Here is a 24,951-nt window from a genome sequence, read left to right as displayed (position 1 = left end):
ACTTTAAAGGGGCTTTGTAGATATCTCCTCAGATTTGTCATGTATTGATTTTATTTTTAAAAATTTTATTCAAGTATAGTTGATTTACGATGTTAATTTCTACTGAACAGCAAAATGACTCAGTTATGCATATGTACATTCTTTTTCATATTTCTTTTCATTTTGGTTTATCACAGGACATTGGATATAGTTCCCTGTGTATATAGTAGGACCTTGTTGTTTATCCATGATATATATACTTTCAGTTTGCGTCTGCTAACCACAAACTTCCAATTCGCCCCTCATCCTCACCCTGTCCTCCCCTCACCCCACCTCCCCACCACAACCCACAAGTCTGCTTCCTGAGTCAGTTTCTGTTTCAGAGATATGTTCAGTTGTGTCGTATTTTAGATTCCACGTATATGTCATATCAGATGGTATTTGTCTTTCTCTTTCTGACTTACTTCACTTGGTATGATAATCTCTAGTTGCACCCATGTTACTGTAAATGGCATTACCTTCTTTTTTATGGCTGAGTAGTATTCCATTTTATATAGGTACCACATCTTCTTTATCCATTGATCTGCTGATGGACATTTAGATTGTTCCTATGTCTTGGCTCTTGTAAATAGTGCTGCTGTGAACATGGGGAGGGGGTGCATGTATCTTTTTGAATTATAGTTTTGTCTGGGAATATGCCAAAGAGTGAGATTGCTGGATCATATGGCAACTCTATTTTTAGTTTTTTGCGGAACCTCCATACCGTTTTCCAATTTACATTCTCACCAACAGAGTAAAAGAGTTCCCTTTTCTCCACACCCTATCCAACTTTTATTATTTGTAGACTTTTTAATGGTGGCCATTCTGACTGATGTGAAGTAGTACCTCGTAATTTTGATCTGCATTTCTCTAATAATTGGCAATAATGAGCATCTTTTCATATGCCTGTTTGCCATCTATAGGTCTTCTTTGAAGAAGTGTCTGTTGAAGTCTTCTGCTCATTTTTTGATCAGATTGTTTCTTTGTTATTAAGTTATATGAGCTGTTTGTATATTTTGAAAATTAAGCCCTTGCCAGTTGCATAATTTGCAACTATTTTCTACCATTGGAAGAAGCACAAACTAGAATCAAGATTGCCGGGAGAAATATCAATAACCTCAGATATGCAGATGACACCACCCTTACGGCAGAAAGTGAACAGGAACTAAAAAGCGTCTTGATGAAAGTGAAAGAGGAGAGTGAAAAAGTTGGTTTAAAGCTCAACATTCAGAAAACTAAGATCATGGCATCCAGTCCCATCCCTTCATGGCAAATAGATGGGGAAACAGTGGAAACAGTGTCAGACTTTATTTTGGGGGCTCCAAGATCACTGCAGATGGTGATTGTAGCCATGATTGTTATCTAATTATAGATTGTTTTTTTTGCTTTGTTTATGGCTTCCTTTGCTGTATGGAAGCTTGTAAGTTTGATTCAGTTCAGTTCAGTTCAGTCGCTCAGTCATGTCTGACTCTTTGCGACCCCATGAATTGCAGCACGCCAGGCCTCCCTGTCCATCATTAACTCTGCGAGTTCACTCAAATTCATGTGCATTGAGTCGGTGATGCCATCCAGCCATCTCATCTTCTGTCGTCCCCTTCTCCTGCCCCCAATCCCTCCCAGCATCAGAGTCTTTTCCAATGAGTCAACTCTTAGCATGAGGTGGCCAAAGTACTGGAGTTTCAGCTTTAGCATCATTCCTTCCAAAGAAGACCCAGGACTGATCTCCTTTAGAATGGACTGGTTGGATCTCCTTGCAGTCCAAGGGACTCTCAAGAATTTTCTCCAACACGACAGTTCAAAAGCATCAATTCTTTGGCGCTCAGCTTTCTTCACAGTCCAACTCTCACATCCATACATGACCACTGGAAAAACCATAGCCTTGACTAGACGGACCTTTGTTGGCAAAGTGATGTCTCTGCTTTTCAATATGCTGTCTAGGTTGGTCATAACTTTTCTTCCAAGGAGTAAGCATCTTTTAATTTCATGGCTACAATCACCATCTGCAGTGATCTTGGAGCCCCCAAAATAAAGTCTGACACTGTTTCCACTGTTTCCCCATCTATTTGCCATGAAGGGATGGGACTGGATGCCATGATCTTAGTTTTCTGAATGTTGAGCTTTAAACCAACTTTTTCACTCTCCTCTTTCACTTTCATCAAGACGCTTTTTAGTTCCTGTTCACTTTCTGCCGTAAGGGTGGTGTCATCTGCATATCTGAGGTTATTGATATTTCTCCCAGCAATCTTGATTCTAGTTTGTGCTTCTTCCAGCCCAATATTTCTCATGATGTACTCTGCATAAAAGTTAAATAAGCAGGGTGACAATATACAGCCTTGATGTACTCCTTTTCCTATTTGGAACCAGTCTGTTGTTCTGTGTCCAGTTCTAACTGTTGCTTCCTGACCTGCATATAGGTTTCTCAAGAGGCAGCTCAGGTCGTCTGGTATTCCCATCTCTTTCAGAATTTTCCACAGTTTATTGTGATCTACACAGTCAAAGGCTTTGGCATAGTCAATAAATCAGAAATAGATGTTTTTCTGGAACTCTCTCACTTTTTCCATGATCCAGAGGATGTTGGCAATTTGATCTCTGGTTCCTCTGCCTTTTCTAAAACCAGCTTGATCCATTTATATTTGCTTTTGTTATATTGCCTTCGGAGACTGACCTAAGATAACCATCATGTATTGATTTTATTTCAACTGGGGGATGTTCTTTTCAACATGTTTTGAGTATCATTAACTCTTAGGTCCTTCCTTCAAGTAGTTCTACCCCCATTGTTTTCCCCTCTTCTGATCTGTTTGAAGCTTTGGTGGTGTGGTGGAGAAAGAAACTCCCAGCAGTGGTAGTGAGGAGAAAAGGGCCAGCTGCCAAGCACCCTGGTGAGGGAGGGCGAGTCCCAAGTGGGCTGCCATTCCAGAAAGACACTCCAACTTAGAGCCTGACTGTGCTGAGAACAATGAACTTGGATTGTTTTCTTTTTTTAACTTAAGGACTCTGTGTGTGTGTGTGTGTGTGTGTGTGTGTGTTCATTCTTGTTTTGCTGTTTTTTTTTTTTTTTAATGACTGACAAAATCCCACTGAAATGACACTCCTCACAATGTAGCATTCACTGACTTGCTTCATTAAGTCAGCTGGGTCGAGCCTAGTGTGAATGAAGTGAAGGCCACAGGTTTTTCTCTCTTTGTTGAGTCAGTTGTTTTCACAGAGAACAGCTTTTGCATTATCACAGGAAAAGAAACCAGTGGAACTGTATCCCTACTACTTAAGTGCTAAAACTATGTACGTTTACATGTGGTTATCTTTGAGTCTTTGCAGCATCATGGAGAAGGCGATGGCACCCCACTCCAGTCTGGTGGGCTGCAGTCCATGGGGTCGCACAGAGTCGGACACGACTGAAGCGACTTAGCAGCGGCAGCAGCAGCATCATTATAAAATAGATATTACTACTCTCACTTCTTGCTGAAGAAGGGGGTGTATCTTCACAATATCACTATGAAATAAATAAACAGATGTCATGACCCCCATTTCCAGCGGAGGCCCCAGGGGTCTGGAGGATGGCAACTGTGCTGGCTTGACTGGGACAGCGATGTGACCCTCTGTGTGGGCTGCTGCTAGCCGGTTGCCTAGGCAGGCCCTTTCCATTGAGGCCTTGTTTCAAAACCTAATTTTTAGTCTTGCTGGTCCATACACTGGACTTTTTCTGTGAGCTCAGAGATACTCAGATTCTCTAGTGATATTCTTGGGCTAACATAGTTTTTCTATGGATGATGGATCAGCCAGAAAGCTTATGTCTTTATTAATATGGCATTTCTTCTTTCTAAGGACCAGGAAAGACATCCTCTTTCCAAAATCAAGGGCTCACAGACTTCTCTTGCCCTTCATTCCAGTCTGATCCCCTCAGTGCCCCTGAGTTCTTCCTGAAATATGCATCCGGCCATTTCACTCCCTTGAAGGACCACTCAGGGACACCTTGCTCCCCTCAGGTTAAAGCTGAAGCTCCATTACTTAAGTCACAAACCTTTCTCTCTTTGGAGTCATCTCTTCTCTCTTCACTCAGTTTTAGGGATATTGAACACCCCCATCAGCCCTGAATCTTTTTTGCATCTGTGCTTTGGTTTATTCTGGTCACTTTGCTAAGATCATAGTCTTCCTAGTTTTTTCCTCTTCACTGTAACCCATTTATCTGTCTATTTCAGGGCACAGCTTAGACCTAGCATCCATCTGGAAGCTTCCCCTGATCCTCCTAATCTCAGTTATTTGCTCCCACCCTCAAGTCAAAGTCATCTAATAAAACTTGTGTTTCCTCTATAATAGTTTGTGTTGAATTGTGTCCTGTTTATCTATCTGGTAACCCTCACCAGAATCAAAGTTCTCTGAGGCCGGGTCCATCTTTCATTCACTATTACTTTTCTACCTCATACTTGTCACAGCCTTCATATTCAGGAAGTGCTTAATAAAGTTTTCTTGAATGAATAGAGAATGAAAGACCTCTGTTGAAGCCTTTGCCTTGCCACTTTCTAGTGTGTGACTTTTGCTTTATATGTAGGAAACTGTAGGCCCTCAGTTTCCTCATTTATGAAAAGAGAAATTTCATTGAGATGATATGAAATTCTTTCCAATCATGAACATGTTGGGATTCTAATGCAACTCGTTAGCCATCCAGAAGCTATAAATCAGTAGTCAGTCACATCTTGCAAATGATAAGTTGGGAGCATTGCCACAGAATTCATTTCTTGAACATGGATTGATTATTTCACTTCATCCACTTATATGTATATTAATGGTCATTAGATTCATACCTGTTCTTGTGTTGATTTTTCTGTCCTTAACTCAAGGGCTTATTTTCTGCTGGAATACTCTCTGCATCTACACTGATAGAAACATCTGAAAGGAGCCTTTTAAGCCTGAGAAAATGATAAATTCTGTTTATGTCCACTGTTTTGTTCTTATGTCCACTAATTTTTTACCTAGAGGGGCTTAATGAAATCTTTTACTGTACTAATAATTTCAAGTGAAGGTAATTAAACAAGCCATTATATGAGAACAGCACTATCAAATAAGAAAAAGATCTGCAAGTTTTGCTGAATTTTTTTTTTTTTTTGGTGAACTTGAGTTGGTAATGGACATAATACCATATATTAACAATGTGGAATATTTGATATGAAAATGAAAGGGAAAAAGAGAACTACCAACATGCCAGCTATAAGAATATGAATATGAAATGTTAATCATTGCAGTGACTCACACATGATGTCTGCTGGGTTATCCCTTATGAGGGAATCCGTGTCAAACTACAAGACTGCATCTGAGCTTAAAGATTTTGGAGGCTGCTTCCATGTACATTCTTAGTGCTTATTATCATAGGAATCAGAATCTTACCATGTCTCAAGTACATCTTGCTACTAAATTAAACATGTTTAGGTATTTCATTAATATTTATGTGTAGTAATCTGAAGTAGTAATTTACTAAGAGTTTCTATAGGTGCAATTGCTAAGTTGCTTCAGTCGTGTCCAACTCTGTGTGACCCCAGAGACGGCAGCCCACCAGGCTCCCCGGCCCCTGGGATTCTCCAGGCAGGAACACTGGAGTGGGTTGCCATTTCCTTCTCCAATGCGTGAAAGTGAAAAGGGAAAGTGAAGTCGCTCAGTCCTGTCCGACTTAGCGACCCCATGGACTGCAGCCCACCAGGCTCCTCTGTCCATGGGATTTTCCAGGCAAGAGTACTGGAGTGGGGTGCCATTGCCTTCTCTGTAGGTGCAATTAATTTTTCCTAAAATTTGCTCTCTGTTTCCTGGTAATTATGACTAACTCAAGACTTAAAAGCTGAATTTCAAAATTCTTTCTTTTTTTTTCTCTGAGTGTGCAGCACGAACCTTGCTCCCGCTGACCTGGGCCGCGCCTTGCTCACCCCTCAAAATTATTTCTTTTTTTCCCTGTGGGGGGGCCTTGGCTCATGATGCCCGGGCCCAGGGGTGGCTCCCGGTCACAGGCCCGCCACCCACCGCTACTGCCACCACTGCTGTCTCCGGACGTAGCCGCAGCCGCCGCCGCCGCCGGCCCTGCTCGGCCGCCATCGCTGTGAGGCGGCTGACCGCGACAGCTCCTCCTCCGCCTCCAAAATTATTTCTTAACCTTACTACGAAGCCTTGCTCATTTCAATGTTATTAAAATTATATACCTGATGGGTTAAGACAGCAATACCATAAGTATTCTAGGTAAACTCACTATAAATATATTTTATTTTGTTTTTAACTGAAAGTTATCTTGTCCAATACAGAATTTCTTTTATCTTTGGACAAAACTGTATATGGCTAGTTTATAGGGTAATTACCATCAGGGTTCTTTTCCTCTTTCTTTTCCTCTTACTTTTATATATTGTTGCTTATGTAGCAATCCATGATGATCTCTGACCTTGTGGCTCAGCAAAGCCTGCTTCCAGGTCAGCTGGCCATGACCTTGTTTGGACAGAGCACAGTCTTTTAGCAGCACATCAGGAAAACACCAAAGACAAATGCATTTGTTGTTCCTCTACGTACAAGTTACTCTAAATCACAACCAGTGAAAATGATTTAATGACTCAAATACTTGGTACAAAAACCTTGATGAAAATCTATGTTTTTAAGAAAGTAAGAGTGTATCTTTATTTCATGTGGAAAATTGTGGTGGTTTATTTGAAACAGCTTTTGCATTTTATTATAGATTACTTAAATTACTTTTCAAAAAGTAGGCTAGAAAAATTAACAAACTAGTGCTCATATTTACATGTCCTACACTCCAATACTTTGGCCACCTCATGCAAAGAGTTGAATCATTGGAAAAGACCCTGATACTGGGAGGGATTGGGGGCAGGAGGAGAAGGGGACGACAGAGGATGAGATGGCTGGATGGCATCACCAACTCAATGTTTATGAGTTTGGGTGAACTCCAGGAGTTGGTGATGGACAATGAGGCCTGGCGTGCTGCGATTCATGGGGTTGCAAAGAGTCAGACACAACTAAGCAACTGAACTGAACTGTTGAAAGTGAATTCCAATTTTTATGCAAAATATAGGGTATATGGCTAAATAAAATATAGTTCAAATCTTGAAAGTTACTCATCATTTTGATGCTCAACTGAATATTCTAAATTTGGCCATATTCTTTTAAAATGTTAATTATTTCCATCACTAATGTCAGTGATTCTTAATGGTGGGTGGTGAGGGTCTATTTTGTTTTATTATTATTATTTTTAATGAGTGATATGGGTTTTTAATTTTTAATTAATTAATTTATTTCATTATTGGCTGCACTGGCTCTTCTGTGCTGCCTGTGGGCTTTCTCTAGTTCTGGCAAGCAGGGCTACTCTCCGGTTGCAGTGCACAGGCTTCTTACTGCAGTGGCTTCTCTTGTTGCAAAGCACAGGCTTTAGAGCATGCAGGCTTCAGTAGTTGAAGTGCATGGGCTCAGTATTGCGGTTCCTGGGCCCTAGAGCATGGGCTCTGTAGATGTGACTCGCAGGTTTATTTGCACCACAGCATGTGAAGTCTTCCCAGACCAGGGATCGAACCTGTGTCCCCTGCACCGGCAGGTGGATTCTTTACCACTGGACCACCAGGGAAATTCAGGACTGTTTTATAAACAATGTAGTATGCTGTCTTGTAGCTCTGATTTTTTAGATTACTTAATTTGAAATTTCAAATAGCATTATAGGAAAATAAGAAAGGTTTTCATTATCAGAAGATTGAGAAACCTGTTTTAACTAATCTGCAGTTAAGAAAAAGTTGGTCCATGGCAGTATTTTTGATGGAGAATAAACAGAAGGAAATGAGTTGTTCCCATGGAGCAGGAATCCAGACATTCTATGAGAGTCAGAAGTGTGAATAGCCAAAAATGCAGGGAAGGACATGTTTGGAGAAGTTAAAAGGAAGAAGGAAAGAATACAGTGCCCAGAACAGTTCTTTGCACATAGCAAGCACTCAATAAATAGTTCTGAGCAAATAAATGAACTTAGACTGTGCAACCATATGAAGCAGGCGTCTAATTTACTTCTGATATCGAGTACAGAAGTGACACAAAGGTAGTTAGTAGGGGTGTGGAGAGACTTAAGCTCTTTGGGCATCACTAGAAGTCTTATTCATGTTTAAATGAAGACAAATCTTAGATACCAGTTTACCTAACTGACATTTTCATCTTTAGAAAGGTGAAGAAGGGCTTCCCTGGAGGCTCAGTGGTAAAGAATCTGCCTGCCAATGCAGGAGATCTGGGTTCAATCCCTGATCCAAGAAGATCCCACATGCCACAGAGCAACTAAGCTTGTGCACCACTGTCGAGCCTGTGCTCTAGAGCCCAAGAGCCACGACCACTGACGTCTGCTCAGTCTAGAGCCCGTGCTCCACAACAGGAGAAGCCGTTGCGATGAGAAGCCCATGCGCCACAACCAGAGGGAGCCCCCACTCTCTGCAACTAGAGAAAAGCCTGTGTGGCAATGAAGACCCAGCACAGTCAAAAATAAATACAAATTTTAAAAAGAAAAGAAAGGTAAAGAAGATGAAGGAAATGTCTATTTGGGGATCAAATTTTAACCAAGAAGAGATTTCTTGGTGAAATAGAAATGGAAAGAATGTGTGTCCATTTATTCAACAGATATTCAGTGGGCATCTGCTGCGTTCAGGCACTCGGAAGACAGTGGCTATGATGTCATCTTGCTTTTGTGATAACCAGGGAGCAGGTGACATACATGCTGTGGACTTCAGGAGGGAAATTTCAAATAGTCAAAGTAGTAGATGTGCTTCTATAGTCTGAGACTCCAAAAGAGAAGATGACAAAGGAAATGAGAAACCCAACCCTTAAATTCAGATTAGGGCCCTTTCTATGTGCTCCCGAAACTCCTGAAAACCCCTTGACAAGTCCAGTGTCAGGCTCAATCAGAATTCCCCTGCACTCATCTCTACTCTGAAGGTTTATGCTCTAAGAACTTCCCTGGTGGCTCAGATGGTAAAGAATCTGCCTGCAATGCGAGAGACCTGGGTTCGATCCCTGGGTTTGGAAGGTCCCCTGAAGAAGGAAAAGGCTATCCACTCCAGTATTCTTGCCTGGAGAATCCCATGGACAGAGGAGCCTGGTGGGCTACAGTCCATGGGGTTGCAAAGAGTTGGACGCGACTGAGCAACTGGAACCAGAGATCAAATTGCCAACATCCGCTGGATCATAGAAAAAGCAAGAGAGTTCCAGAGAAACATCTATTTCTGCTTTATTGACTATGCCAAAGCCTTTGACTGTGTGGATCACAATAAACTGTGGGAAATTCTTCAAGAGATGGGAATACCAGACCACCTGATCTGCCTCTTGAGAAATTTGTATGCAGGTCAGGAAGCAACAGTTAGAACTAGACATGGAACAGCAGACTGGTTCCAAATAGGAAAAGGAGTACATCAAGACTGTATATTGTCACCCTGCTTATTTAACTTATATGCAGAGTACATCATGAGAAACGCTGGACTGGAAGAAACACAAGCTGGAATCAAGATTGCCGGGAGAAATATCAATAACCTCAGATATGCAGATGACACCACCCTTATGGCAGAAAGTGAAGAGGAACTAAAAAGCCTCTTGATGAAAGTGAAAGAGGAGTGAAAAAGTTGGCTTAAAGCTCAACATTCAGAAAATGAAGATCATGGCATCTGATCCCATCACTTCATGGGAAATAGATGGGGAACAGTGGAAACAGTGTCAGACTTTATTTTTCTGGGCTCCAAAATCACTGCAGATGGTGATTGCAGCCATGAAATTAAAAGACGCTTACTCCTTGGAAGGAAAGTTATGACCAACCTAGATAGCATATTCAAAAGCAGAGACATTACTTTGCCAACAAAGGTCCGGCTAGTCAAGGCTATGGTTTTTCCTGTGGTCGTGTATGGATGTGAGAGTTGGACTGTGAAGAAGGCTGAGCGCCGAAGAATTGATGCTTTTGAACTGTGGTGTTGGAGAAGACTCTTGAGAGTCCCTTGGACTGCAAGGACATCCAGCCAGTCCATTCTGAAGGAGATCAGCCCTGGGATTTCTTTGGAAGGAATGATGCTAAAGCTGAATCTCCAGTACTTTGGCCACCTCATGCGAAGAGTTGACTCATTGGAAAAGACTCTGATGCTGGGAGGGATTGGGGGCAGAAGGAGAAGGGGACGACAGAGGATGAGATGGCTGGATGGCATCACTGACTCGATGGATGTGAGTCTGGATGAACTCCGGGAGTTGGTGATGGACAGGGAGGCCTGGCGTGCTGCGATTCATGGGGTCGCAAAGAGTAGGACACGACTGAGCAACTGAACTGAACTGAACTGAACTGAGCAACTAAAAGTGAAACACTTTCACTTTAAGCTTTAAGACAGCAGGGTTGCATCTCTCACACTTATCTTTGTATCCTAGCAAATAGGACAGTACCTGGCACAAAGCTGACACTCACACACCCACATATACTCACACCCACAATTCATTATATATGTAATGAAGTAAGCAGTAAACAATAATGAAATGCTGATAATATAATCATGAATATTTTTCCAGATTATCAAAGATAATGTACACCTTCACACACACATTCCAAGTCTAACAGTTCAGTTTTTTGAATGATTAGAATTAAAGGGTTAAAAGTTCTAACTAATGAGGAAAAGAAATGGCTGCGGCTATAAAGGGCATGCTCAAAGTAACTCACAATATAAAAGACCATTTCAAGAAGAATGCAGGGAGAGGCAAATAACACAGAACAAATACCAAAGAGAGAGATAATCCCATTAGAATAGTGTCAGGAAGCCTAAAGTCCAGAGTGAGCTGAAGTATGTAAAACATTCTAAAAACAACAAAAGAGACTTAAAAGGCTGGCAAGGAACAATGCTACAGAAAATGACGGTGACAAAATAAGCCAAACATAGAAAACTGGAATGCTTGTGATGTTCAGTACTATGCCCATTTTTGCTAATGACATAGTTATTATTTCTGTCAAGACTGGGATACTATTTTTATTGTTGTTTTTTTTGTTTTGTTTTGTTTTGGTAGACTTTCATTTTACTTTTGTAGAAAAAAAGAACAAGAAATGGATAGGACCTCTGATGAGAAAAACAAAAGGCTATTCATCTCTTCCTATGTTTGCCTTTTAATCAAGGATCATGATTTCTCACCTGGTAAGACAGAACAAAATGTAAAGAAGAGGGAATTGAGGCCCACAGCCGTGAAACACCAGATCCTTAGCTGTTTGGTGTGGATCGGGGTCTCCTGGCCCAGGCTGTAGCCTGAGAACACTCATGCCTGTAACTGTTCCACTCTAGCCAGCCATCTTGGAGGCATTTGTGAATGGAAAGCCCCCCAAGTGCCTGGTGATTGACAAAAAATAGAAAATATGAAATCCCAGGAAAATTCAAAAATTTATTCTGAAACTTTTGAGAACACTCAGAAAAGAAAGAGGTAACTATTAGGCACCAAGAAGAAGTCAAACAGGACTAAATGATTTTCCTGTTCACTAGAGTAACTAGAATGCAAGATGAAGAAAATGTGGTAGATATGGTGTATATGGATTTCATCCAGGCAGTTTTCACAACATCTCAAGATCCTATTATGAATTTAATGAGAACTATGAACTGAATAAAAGAATAGTCAAGTGGATTCACAGCTAGGTTTGCATAACCAAGCCCAAGAAGTGCTAAAGAATGGGTCCATGTGATCTATTGACATCTACTTGTGTTATTTTCTAGATCCTTTATCAATGACTTGAATGACGATTACTCTGATAAAAATAATAGAAATAAGAACCATCTGTTAAACTCTTCTGTTACTCTGTATGTATTCATTTATGTAAAACAATAGTCCTATATAGTTGAGATTTTTATCTCCACTTTACAAATAAGCAGCACAGAGGGTTGAAGTAACTTCCTCAAGGTCACAGAGCTTATAGGTGGCAGAACTGAGATTCAAGCCCAGACTGTTTACTTAATGGCATAAGTTATATGAATTATATCCATCAATATGTGGATGACCAAAGTGAAATGTGAGGCTTTGCAGGTGGCTCAGTGGTAAAGAATCCACTTGCCAACACAGGAGACATGGGTTCGATCCCTTGGTCGGGAAGATCCTCTAGAGAAGGAAATGGCAACCCACTCCAGTATTCTTCCCAGGGAAATCCCACAGACAGAGGAGCCTTGCAAGCTGCTATCCATGGGATCGCAAAAAGAGTTGGACACAGCTTAGCAACTATAAATAAACAACAACAAAGTGAAATGTACAGGTATGTAAAGTTAGAGCTTTGGTGCCCCCACCCCCAAAATAATAATAGAATGGAAAAATTAGCCCAGTGAATAAAGATAAAATTAATTTGAGCCAAATGTAAACTCATACACTCAAGTTCCAAATAAATCAACTGCAAAAGTAAAGATTGGAAAGATAGGACTTATAGCAAATCAGGAAGTCTTGGGAGTTTCATTTAATATTGGCTCACTATGACCAATGAATAGTGTGATTGTCAACCAAGTGCAATCTTAGAGCGAAATTTAAATCATTGTTCTTTTTCCCATTAATAATTTTCTACCCCATTTGACTTTTTTTAACCAAGTCAACTTTCCATTTTTGATTCTAGTTCTAGGGAATACTAAGGTTTTTCAATTTAGTGGAATGAACCCACTAAATAATTTTTAAATGAGTCCCTTTATTTGCGTTGAACCAAAACAATGGCAGCAGACTAGTGGAATAAGCAGAAGCTTGACAGTCAATCCCAGAGTTTGAGTCCCCTTCTTGCTATTAACTGGCTCTGGGACCTTGGCCTTAAAGTTTCAATGCCTAGTTTCCCTCATCTAGAAGATGGCAACAATAACACCTTCCTTGCAGGAACATCCTGAGGACTCAGGAAGTAGACATAAAGAGAAAATTATACGGCATGGTGTTTCTTCACTATTGTAGCCCCAAACAAGTAGGCTGGTGCCTGACACAGAAGGTGCTAGGCAGTGTTTTCTAAGTGAATACCTAATGAATGAATATGTTCAGTAAAGGATGAAAGTGAAAGTCATTAAGTCGTGTCCGACTCTTTGCGACCCCATGGACCATGCAGTCCATGGAATTCTCCAGGCCAGAATACTGGAGTGGGTAGCCTGTCCCTTCTCCAGGGGTTCTTTCCAACCCAGGAATCAAACCTCCTGTATTGCAGGCAGATTCTTTACCAGCTGAGCCACAAGGGAAGCCCAAGAATACTGGGGTGGGTAGCCTATCCCTTCTCCAGGGGATCTTCCAGACCCAGGAATTGAACCCCCGTCTCCTGCATTGCAGGCAGTTTCTTTACCAACTGAGCTATCTGGGAATAGCAGTGTTATCATGAGAAGTCTTTGTAAAGCAACAGACTGATTATTCACAGGTTTGAAGAAGGGGAATGCTTTGTCATAGCTAAATTTATTTTTTCCCATTATACAGCATAGCTTCAGGATTTTTTAAAAACTAAAGTAAAACTATGGACTTTAGGTCATCTTTGTAGTGTTTCCTCAATTCTTACCCCATTTCTTCCCTGAGAAAAATGGGGTAAGGACTTCCATTCCTCTCATTTTGTCTAGTGAGATATTATTTGAAAGCTTGAAATGAAAAATGAAACCAAGTTAAGTCTGGCTGATAGCCATTCAGAAATAGATTTTTTTTTTCTAAGTAGATTAATTTTCAGAGACATTTTCCTCTTTAAGACTTCCTCATTTTTAAAAGAAGCATTTAGTAAAACAACAGGAATATGTTTCCAGTGTCTAATTATCTCTTTTTCAAGGCTGAATTTGGTAAAGTACATAGTATTAGCCGTTGGTCATCTCCCAGGTAAAAAATAAAACCAAATGAAATCTTTAATATAATTTATGACTTTCTTTCCTAGAGCTAAGTGAAACTTGGCTTCATAGCTTTTGTTTGTTTGCAGGCCTTTCATGTTAGTCAGATTAAAACTAATGTTTTTACAAAACTGTAAGGACAAAGAATCAAGTTGAACTGGTTTAAAAAAACAACAAAACTCCAGTATTTAATTCAGCATTTCAAGAATAGCAGAGAAAATAGAGTCTGGTTTCTGACAGTGGGGTGGGATGTGGAGTTGGGGTGGGGTGGGAATGAGAAAGAACTCTCCCAGTTGCTAAAAGGAAAACGAAACAAGGATGTTATCTCTTCGCTGTTACGAACAGGACAAGCGTATAATTGAAACCAAAGCACATAACACCTTTTCACATACTGCCTTCTGATGTCATCTAATTACTTACTGCCTGCTAATCTTATCTCCTTCAGAAGCCTATCTTAAAATTACGCTGAGTTACCATTAGCTAAACACATCTCATCTAGCCAAGACACATAAATGGACTCCCAGTAAATATTTTGTTGAGTTTTGTGGACTGCGCAGGTGGGTTTTCTTTCTGGCCTCATGCATGGCTGACTCGTTCATGCCAGAGAGGTTTTGGTTTTGCTCTTTCTCTTACCTGAAATGCCATTCGCATCATTGGCAGTACTGCCTCAAAGCAGTGCAAAAGAGCGCCTCCTCTCCCCTGATTAACCCACCTAAACTGAAGCCATCTCACCCATCGAGAAGCCTGTTTTATAAACATGGTTGTAGTCATTTCAGAATGATTTAAGATTCTAATTCCTCTTGGCTCTGGCATCACTCATACCCCTACAATATACACACCTCAGGAATAGGCATTGAGTCTTATTTCCCACAGCAATACACACAGGCACACCCCTACACATGCAGTGTCCACCCATGGAAGGCACACTCAGAGGACGTGTTCTACAGCAGGGTAATGAAATGTTTAACATTAGTGAAAAAAGCCAGACAGCCCTGATTGTTTGTCTCTATCATCTGCCAAGAATGGGTATAAATGGAATCAAGGCTGTGAGAGATGGATATTTTTCATCAGATAAGTTATCAAAACCTAATACATTTACACCTCAAAATTGCTTTAAAGTAGATTGGATGACTAACAGAAAGTCTTTCAAAGGGAAGTAATATATGGTATTATATTTATTTGAGAGACCTGTACAATATTTGAACTACTGTACAAAAACCAGTTTTGAATCATTCAGTCTTTAGAAAAATGATTTGGAAGAGATTAAACTATATATCGCTGTGGCTTATAGACAGTCATAAGCATTTGGTACCTTCCAAACTTCACCCAGTGTGAGTTGAGCCATAGGGCAGGCTGAGACTCAGAGCAAGGTGCATGCTTTCAGGCCTTTGATTGCTGTACACTAAAGAAATAAGCAGACAGTTTGTGAGAAGGTTTACAAAGAACCCATAGTGTGCATAAGGGTATCAACAACAACGAAAATCCATACGTATAGGTGGAGTTAGAGAGTATTTAATGGTGAGGTTAGTGGTTAAATGTGTTTAGCATTGGGCTAGAAACCACTCTTTTTTCCTCATATTCCATAGAAAAGATACATTTTCAGACAGAGCTTTGATGGAGGTGAACGGGAGGGCTAGTCTAGCTACCTGATTATCCTGCATACAAGTCTCTGAGTTAAGAAAATAAGTAGGAGATGTTGGGAAAGTTACCTGGTTAAAGACATGGGATACGTGGGGTCCAATATGGGAAGATATAGAGGGCTTCAGTGTCCATGACTGGCTGGAACACTGCTGGGTTGGAGATAAGTGGGGAGAAGGAGAAGGAGTGGATTGGAGGGTGTGTAAGTGAGGTGGCTAGAGTGGCATTTGACACCGCTTGTTTTAATGTGACAACGCTCGTTTTAAGTGATTCCCCAATACTTGATGTTGAAACCTGGGGAGTAAATCATTGCAACCAAGAAAAGAAAAATAAAAGTGAGAAGACATTTATTTATTCCTCTTTTTCCACATGTCTTTATTGAACATTTCAAAGGTCAAGGACACTCTCCTAAGTACTTTGGAAAAGAGAAAGGAGAAATTGAATTGGTCAGAGACAGGCTTTTTAAAAGGAAGGGATTCTTTCTGTAATTCATTTTTTAAAAGTACTTATTAATTTTCCCAAAACAGCATATATTTCAGTTGGCAAATTTTTATTTTTTATTATAGCTAGAAATTGAAATAAAATTTGCTAAGGCAGTGAATATGATGTCTAGAATTTTGAACCTATCAGTCAAAATGAGTTTTATTATCTGTGATTGCATTAGAATAAATTCAAGGACATTAAAATTATGTTAATTCTCTCTTTTATCCATCTTGATACAATTACCTAAAATCAGCATGTATCAAAGGAGATTTCATAATTTTTAAGCTCTTCTGTTATTAGCTCTAAGACTTTATTTGAACTTTATCCTTTCCGTGTTATAGCTGCTCATTGCCCTCTGAAGACAAGTACCTTGAAGGTCAACTTGGTCACTAGAGCACTGACCACACCTGCCAACATAGGGCAGGAAAGTGTGATCTGGCATGGGTTTCTGAGTCATTCTACAAAGAAGAGGTGTTATAGTCTTGGATTTACTTTTGCTTGTGCTGAAATTTTAAGAACATGATAAACAAATGGCTCTGTGGACACCAAGCCCTGGGAGTCTCTCAGGATGCTGCAGTCAGGCCTCAGCCTTGTGCTGCCACCCACAGCTCCCTCTAATTGCCCTTTGCCTCATTTAAAGTGGCAGCATCCATGGTGAGGAAAGGGTATATCTACATGAGGGCAACTTGTGGTCAGAAGATTGTGTTTCAAGGACCAGCTCCATCACTGGCCAGATGCATGACCATAGCCTTTTATGGCATAGTTTTTCACCTGCAAAGTGAAGATGGAGGAAAGCAACCACATATGCTTTGGAGGAATTGATGAGATTATTTATCTATTTAGATTTATTTTATAATGCATAATGTGCCCCAAGCACTGTTTTAATCACTTGAAAAATGTGAACTCATTTCATCTTCATTACTACACTCTGAGGTAGTTACTATAAATAGCCTCAGTTTACTGATGAGGAAATGAAGGTGTAGAGAGGTTGAGTAACTTACCTAGGTCCCCAAACCAGTAAGAGGCAGAGTTGAGATTCAAACTTGGTAAATTGCAGTTACTTATTTTCTATCATAAGAAGATAAAGAAGAATCTGAATAGCAGAAAATGGGCAGTGTTTCCTCTTTGTGATCATTTAGGGGACCCTGATTCTGTGGCAAATAGATGGGGGAAATGGAAACAGTGACAGACTGTATTTTCTTTGGCTCCAAAATCACTGTGGATGGTGACTGCAGCCATGAAATTAAAAGATGCTTGCTCCTTGGAGGAAAAGCTATGACAAACCTAGACAGCATATTAAAAAGCAGAGACTTCACTTTGCCAATACAAAGCTAAATCAAAGCTATGGTTTTTCCAGTAGTCATTAAATGAGGCTGAGCACCAAAGAATTGATGGTTTCAAACTATGGTGCTGAAGAAGACTCTTGGGAATCCCTTGGACAGCAAGGGGAGATCAAACCAGTCAATCCTAAAGGAAATCAACCCTGAATATTCATTAGAAGAACTGATGCTGATGCTGAAGCTGAAGCTCCAATGCTTTGACCACCTGATTCGAAGAGCTGACTCACTGGAAAAGACCCTGATGCTGGGAAAGATTGAAGGTGGGAGGAAAAGGGGGACGACAGAGGATGAGATGGTTGGATGGCATCATTGACTTAATGGACATGAGTTTGAGCAAATTCCTGGGGATGGTGAAGGCCTGGGAAGCCTGGTCTGCTACACCTCATGGGGTCATGAAGAGTTGGACATGACTGAGCGACTGAACAACAAACACCAAAGATACTGTGTGTCTGGTGACTATGGCACCATAATTAATGCAGACACCCCTGCCACAGGGCTGGCTATGAAGCTCTCTGGCTGACTGCCTGGGAGTAGTTAGTGAGACGATGGGGACAAAGAGAGGCCTGAACCTAAGGAAAAATAGTGCCTTTCTCAGAATGTGTTGAATTTACGAGGGATTTTTCTTTCTTTCTTTCTTTTTTTAAACATCAAACCAGCAAACAAACATGTATAAGACCACGGTGCCTGTAGGTGACACAGGCCTGACAGGCAAGAAAGCCTTCTCTCTTCTGAGTTCCAATGGTTATCCCCACCCCCAAGCTCCTCACACTGGCTTTTCATTGGTAAAATCCACTTTAAAAAACTTCATTCCTATGGGTGAGAGCATCACCCCAAATAAAATGTATATACCCCTGGACACAGTAGTACCTTATTCATTGGGTGTAAGATTAGCTGGCAGTTGCCTCCAGTTAGGTCTGGAGCCAGGAACAGGTTTTAGAACAGGGAGGAGGTGCAGGGCGAGGAATGTTTGCTGATTGATTGACCTGCCTATCCTGGTGTCACAGAAAGATTAGAAGCCCTTAACTGACTCACATTCTCAGAAACTGACCTTTGGAAGGATGACTGCGGTCCCGCCCGCACTGTCTCTGAGTCTCTGGGGCAGTCAGTGTAAAAGTTCCAAGTTCAATCTTACAGCTCTGCCTTCCCCAAGTGGGGAAGAACGAAAAACTGAGCATTCGCTAACAGAGGCCTGAAAGCCAGAGCACGGGGCAGTTTTAGGAAACAAGGATACAAGGAAACAAGCATTTTCGCAGAAGGTGAGTCCCTCCAAGCCTCAGATGTCCTCAGCCACCATCCCACCCCTGGTTATCTTGCCACCACACTCAGGATCCTGCTACTTATCCCAGTCTCCGACTCCACCTGAGTCACACTGTTAAGATGACTGGACACAGTAAAAGCAAGTTGCTAAAGGTGGTCAGTTCAGGGGAAAGGCTTATCTGTCTGTTGAGAAAGGCAGCCAAGCCGGGCATGGGAAGCCCTGATTTGGACGCCTTACCAAGTGAGTTGAGGTGGATTTTGTGAGAAAGGCTTAGGAGCAATGGTACCGGGTTGGGGAAGGAGGCATGAGAGGGTCCGGCTGCCTCTAGTTCTCTTCTGCCTCAGTTCCCTAGCATTTCTCTCCCAGCAGATGCCATCATAGCCTGTTTTGATTCAGTCGGTGCCAGGGGCAAACGTTTCAAGGAAGAAGATGGGACCTGACTTTCTCCACTACTTTGAGAAAACCATTCAGTGTTTACTGGGAGGGTGCTGACTTAATGAAGCAGGAATATTGTGAGTTCCTTAGAAGAAAGGTTTTTGAAACCAGAATACGCTCTGGAGAGATGGTGGCTTTCTTTACCAGATGTTTATTCCGTGACAAATGAGACCACTTCCCTGAACTGGCGGTGAAGGTAGAGCTTTGTTTGCCAGGTTTTGTTAGTACTTTTCTTTGCCAGGCCAGAGCTATAATGCAGAACCGCAGTGCGTGTTTTCTTTGGAGATGGGTATCAGTGTTTCCCTTCAAGATTTGCTGTAAAAACAAGCCGACTTCCAGCCCACCCCCTCTGCAAGTCTGCCCCTAACCCTCTGATGAGACTGGCTAGCTGGGTTGATCGCAACCCCAGTGGTGCTCTGCCCCAAACCTTAAGCCAGTTCAATTCCAGGTCTAATTTCCTGAGTCCACATGCTGCTTTCCTCCCCCACCTCCTCTTTTCTGTATTTTTGCTTGTATATCTATCTCTGTCACATGGTTTAAGCTCCTTTGGGGGCAGGTATTTTTTTAGGGCTCCAGAATCACTGCAGATGGTGATTGCAGCCATGAAATTAAAAGACGCTTGCTCCTTGGAAGGAAAGTTATGACCAACCTAGACAGCATATTAAAAAGCAGAGACATTACTTTGTCCACAATAGTCCATCTAGTCAAGGCTATGGTTCTTCTAGTGGTCATATATGGATGTGAGAGTTGGACTATAAAGAAAGCTGAGTGCCGAAGAATGGATGCTTTTGAACTGTGGTGTTGGATAAGACTCTCGAGAGTCCCTTGGACTGCAAGGAGATCCAACCAGTCCATCCTAAAACAGATCAGTCCTGGGTGTTCATTGGAAGGACTGATGTTGAAGCTGAAACTCCAATACTTTGGCCACCTGATGAGAAGAGGTGACTCATTTGAAAAGACTCTGATGCTGGGAAAGATTGAGGGCAGGAGGAGAAGGGGACGACAGAGGATGAGATGGTTGGATGTCATCACCGACTCAATGGACATGGGTTTGGGTAGACTCTGGCAGTTGGCAATGGACAGGGAGGCCTGCAGTGCTGCGGTTCATGGGGTTGCTGTGTCGGACATGACTGGGCAACTGAAATGAACTGAACTGAACTCCTGGAGTCAGGAGGTCCGAGTTCAGATCCCAGCTCAGGCACTTGCCTGCAGTGTGACTTAAGGAGCTCACCATTGTGTGCTCACATTTCTTTCTCTATAAAATGAAGGTTAACATACTCCACAGGGTCTTTATGAGAATTAAATGAGTTCATACTTGGTAAGTGCCCAAGTTCATACTTGTGTATACAGGAGAGTATGTGGGTGTGTTAGTTGCTACATCGTGTCCAACTCTGTAACCCACCAGGCTACTCTATCCATGGAATTCTCCAGGCAAGAATACTGGAGTGGGTAGCCATTCCTTTCTCCAGGGAATCTTCCTGACCCAGGGATCAAACCTGGATTCCTTACAGTCTGAGCCACCTGGGGTTTACAGGAAGAGTTCCATAAGTGTTATTTTGTGACCATTGCCAGCATTCTCTGTAGAGCCCAGCATGTAAGTGTTTAGTAAATGTTTGTCAGATATTAAGAAAAAACTTTGTGTAGGAATTGCCATAGCTGGGTAAAGAGCTGGGGGAAAGGGAAAAAAAAGAGAAGGCTTGTTATTTCCTTTTCAACATTTGGGGAGTTGGTGTGAGGTGCTTTGGTGCTCAGGGGTGTGAGGAGAACTGTGCTTGATCTTTTGTCTGAAAGCTTCTGGGGTTTGGGATTTGTTCCGTGGGCAGCAGAGGGGTGGTGGGCAAGGCGGTGTGATCTGTGGGCAGACAGCTTATTATAGCATGCTTGGAGAGAATGGATTTATTCTTCCGAACCTCAAAACGCCAGCCACTTCACCTTTCCCAAGGCATCTCTGAGGATGGGCCTGTTGTAAAGACTTGAGCTGACATCATTGCATCTTGAAAGAACGGAGCATAATTGAATTGCTGATACAAGTGGGTACTTGCACTGGGCCCCGCTCACCCACATCTCTATGGAAACACATGTTTGCTTGAAAGCCCAGCAATCAGAAGCAGAGTCTTCCAGGAGCCAGCATTGGGTCACTTTTAGAAAAAGGCATTTATTTATATTCTCGAGCTGTCAGAGACCTATGCAATGAAATAATTTCAAATTAAATAGAAAAATCAGGCCACAGATGAATGCTAATAGAGCTTGCCATGCACCCTCCCCCTGTGTTCTCAGGGGCCTGAGATCTACGCGTTTATTTTAGCTGTCCTTTGCTCTTTTGCTCCTATTTGCATTCTGCTGCAGTGAGTGAGGAGGTGGTTTGGCACTTTATGCAAAAATGGTTAATCTTCATTCATACGCATTTGCCGGTACTAAAATGGAAAATGCAAAGCTGGGCTCGCCATCAAGTCTGCTTTGTGCTCTCCCAGACCACTCTGTGTGTGCAGTGTGTACAAGGGCGTACAATCCAGATGACTCTGCCTCCTCTACAAGCACCCAGGGCTGTTGAGTCAAGACATTCTCTCAGAAAGGTCTGAAACTTGCATCAGCCCATCTTGCCCTGGATATGCTCAAGTGATATCCTAAGTGATTGGAAGCTTTTATCTGCCTCTGGAAGCAGGATTTTTCAAATAAGTATTGACTGTTAATGACCTGTTTAAAGAAAACATTCAATTTTCTTTCTTCCCCCTACAAAGAACTTAGTAGGCAGTGACATTTCTAAACCAAAGGCTAACTCTGCTTTTCAAAAGAGGCAGAGACTGGGCTTTTAAATGTGAATTTTTTTTCCCCTGACATTTGCCCCTAAAATGCTTTTCCGTGAAGCTGTTCTAACAGTGGGTTTAGTCCACTGAAGTGTCTTTGAATAAAAATGCAACCTTGAGATCTTTTTTTCCCCCTCCAAATTAAACAAAAAAAGTCTAGGTTAGGAGTCTTCATATGAAAGTCGTATTTCAGCCACCGTTCCCTGTTTCATTGTTTATGTGTCCTCATTCCTAATAATTAAAGCAACTTTCCTCCAAGGAGCAAGGCACCGCACAAGAACCTTTATTAAACTGTGGGAATTAAACCACAGAAGAAAGAGCTGAAGTACTTGGAATATGAGAGACCTCAGTAATTACAAGACCAGATAAGGAACAGTAAAGGTGGGAGTGAAGGGAAAGAGAGCACAAAACGGAAGAGAGATTAAACAATGGAAAAGTTGAGCAATGGAAAACCTATATGTTGTTACATTTAGACAAGGTTCCAGTTTCATAGAGGGAGCACTGTTTCCCTCTTGAGCTAGCATGTCAGTCCCCTTGACTGTGCTTAGGTGACTGGACAGTTAGTCCTTGGCCAGTTTAAAGATAATCTTTACAGAGAAATAGCCAAATATATGGGAGATAGCACCCATGTCTTTTTTTTTTTTTTTTAAGGTAAATTTTCAGCTTTCAGCTGCTCTGGCTGCTCACTGCTCCTATCACCCCAAGGGCCGTTACAGACTTGAGTACCTGTGAGCTGCAAAGGGCCACAGAGGTCCCATGCTCTGAAGGTTGGAGAAGATGCCATCCCAAAACATGCCTGGGGAGTTCAGAGCATGGTACCCCCAAATATGCTGCTTTGGTGTATTTGGTGAGCTATGGGCACTGAAAAACAGCAAATACAGGAAGAGGCTTTCTTTGAATTCCGCTTTTCTGCTTAAAGACAGATCGTCCAAGAAGAACTCAGTTGCCATAAATTCCCTCCCTGGTTGGTGAAACTCGCAGGGGGCAAGTTGACTCTCCTCACAGAAGAGACTAGAATTGACACCACACTCAGCAGACTTTGTCACAAGCTATCATAGCTTCCATCTGCCCTTTTAAGGACTTGTTTGTCTTTCCTAAAAATCATTCACTGTCCCCTCAGAGGCTTGTACCCCCTCTGCTTTCCCTGTTAAGATGGTATTTATCCTGAATTCTAGGCTACCTTGGGGAGAATTCTTCACTTTCTCCTGACCATCTTCCATGTGTCCATGAGATACGGGTTTCCCTTGTGGCTCAGATGGTAAAGAGTCTGCCTGCAATGCAAGGGACGTGGGTTCGATCCCTGGGGAAGGGAATGGCTACCCACTCCATTATTCCTGCCTGGAAAATCCCATGGACAGAGGAACCTGGCAGGCTACAGTCATGGGGTTGCAAAGAGTCAAATACAACTGAGTGATACCATGAGATATACATGTTAATAAGCATGTGTTTGTTTTTCTCATATTAATCTGTCTTTTATTATGGGGGTCCCAACTAAGAACTCAAAGGGTAAGAGGGAAATTACTTTTCCTTTCCTAGAACTCCATCCTCTTTTTCTGCAGCTGGAGACCTGAGGCCCTCATGCTATACTCTGACAACCTAGAACCTCTGCTCAGATGTTCCACCAGGACGAATGGTGGCCCCATAGATAAATTTGCAGCCTCTCCCTAGATCTCTATCAAAACTCACCTGTCCTGTCTCCCATTCTCTCTTACCTGTCCTGTCTCCCATTCTCTCAGAGCACCACTCTCTGCGAAGGGCCAAATGATGGCAGTAGAGAATGAAATAAACTAACGTATGAAGTCACTCTTTCTCCAGGAGATGATGATAGCATGCCATAAGCTAAGTAAGAGTGTAGCTATCTCTTAAGAGATTTTCCCAGCTTAGGCTTTGACACTCTGGTAGATCATGGGGTGCTCTGTTTTGACTGAGAGGCTTTCTGCTACTTTTCCAGTCACGTCATATAATTGATTTCCTCCCCACAAGATCAGGGCTTGAAAGGTGGCGCTAGTGATAAAAGAACCCTCCTGCTAATGCTGGAGACATGATACTCCTGTTCAATCCCTGGTTGGGAAAGATCCCCTGGAGGAGGGCATGGCAACCCACTGCAGTATTCTTGCCTGGAGACTCTCATGGACAGAGGAGCCTGGTAGGCTACGGTCCACAGGGTCACAACAGAGTCAGACACGACTGAAATGACCTAGCATTTAGCACCACAAGATCAGCCCCGATTCTTCCTCTCTGAGGCAGCCACAAGATGACGTCTCAAGATCTATGTGATCCCAACACTGTCAAGGCTGTACAAAAGTTGGCTACAGAGACACTTTAATTTAGAAAGATGTAGTAGTTAAACATTAGACCCTGGAATGTCGTGGCGCCTCTGGGCAGCATCATAGAACCAGGAAGCAGCTTGTTGGCCAACGGCCCACTAAATGCAGCTTCTAACACTCTCATCAGAGGCAGAAGCTGAAGGAAAACAGCCATCTCTTTATAATAGGTACATTCCTGCCCATTCCCGTGCGAGTTTCGTGGTTCGCTCTGCAGTCTGTGTGCCCTGTGAATGTATAATACAAGGCATACATCACATCCCTGCCTCACTGGAGAAGGCAGTGACTGGGACTGGTTTTATTCTCCTCGCAGAGTTCTTCCTGCAGTTCATATACGCTCCGTGACTTGTTTGTGACGGTTTTAAAGTGTTTCCAGCACAGTGGCTCTGGGCCCCAGAGTCACAATGCCTGTGTCTTGAGTCCTGGCCCTGTCACTTACCATGCACCCGGGGTTAGTCACTGAACCTCTGTTGCTCAGCCTTCATGTGTATGAAATGGGGATAATCAGTTTCTACTTTATAGGGGTATAAGGGTTAAATGGATAAATTCATGTCAAGCACTAAGGAGAGTGCCTGGCACAATATTAGTGCTCCATATTTATTGCTATTATTATAATTAGTATGTTGGTGAAATGACCATTCCCTAACAAGGTAATTGGTAGGAAACCACCCCTAAGCCCCCACACCCTGTTTATCTGTCTAGGCTTCTGGAGAGTCTGTTGTGTGTAGTGGCTGGGATCAAAGAAGAGGCCCATTCTTAATATTCCCAGGCGGCAGATCTCACAGTTTAGTCTCTGTGGGTCTGAATGCCCTGGAGGGCTGGTTGGAGCACTGACCA

The 24,951-nt window shown here is 42.1% G+C and overlaps 1 protein-coding gene across 4 annotated transcripts in view; it reads left to right on the top strand.

Annotated features, from left to right (window-relative positions):
- The window catches only part of SPATS2L (spermatogenesis associated serine rich 2 like), a 191,534-nt gene that overhangs the window by 58,793 nt on the left and 107,790 nt on the right, over window positions 1-24,951 (top strand). The gene's annotated exons all lie outside the window — the stretch shown is intronic.

The sequence above is a fragment of the Bos mutus genome, chromosome 2 (genome assembly GCF_027580195.1).
Source record: "Bos mutus isolate GX-2022 chromosome 2, NWIPB_WYAK_1.1, whole genome shotgun sequence".
In the NCBI taxonomy this organism is placed as follows: domain Eukaryota; kingdom Metazoa; phylum Chordata; class Mammalia; order Artiodactyla; family Bovidae; genus Bos; species Bos mutus.
The sequence above is the reverse complement of the archived record's forward strand: the minus strand, read 5'-3'. Positions and strand labels throughout refer to the sequence as shown.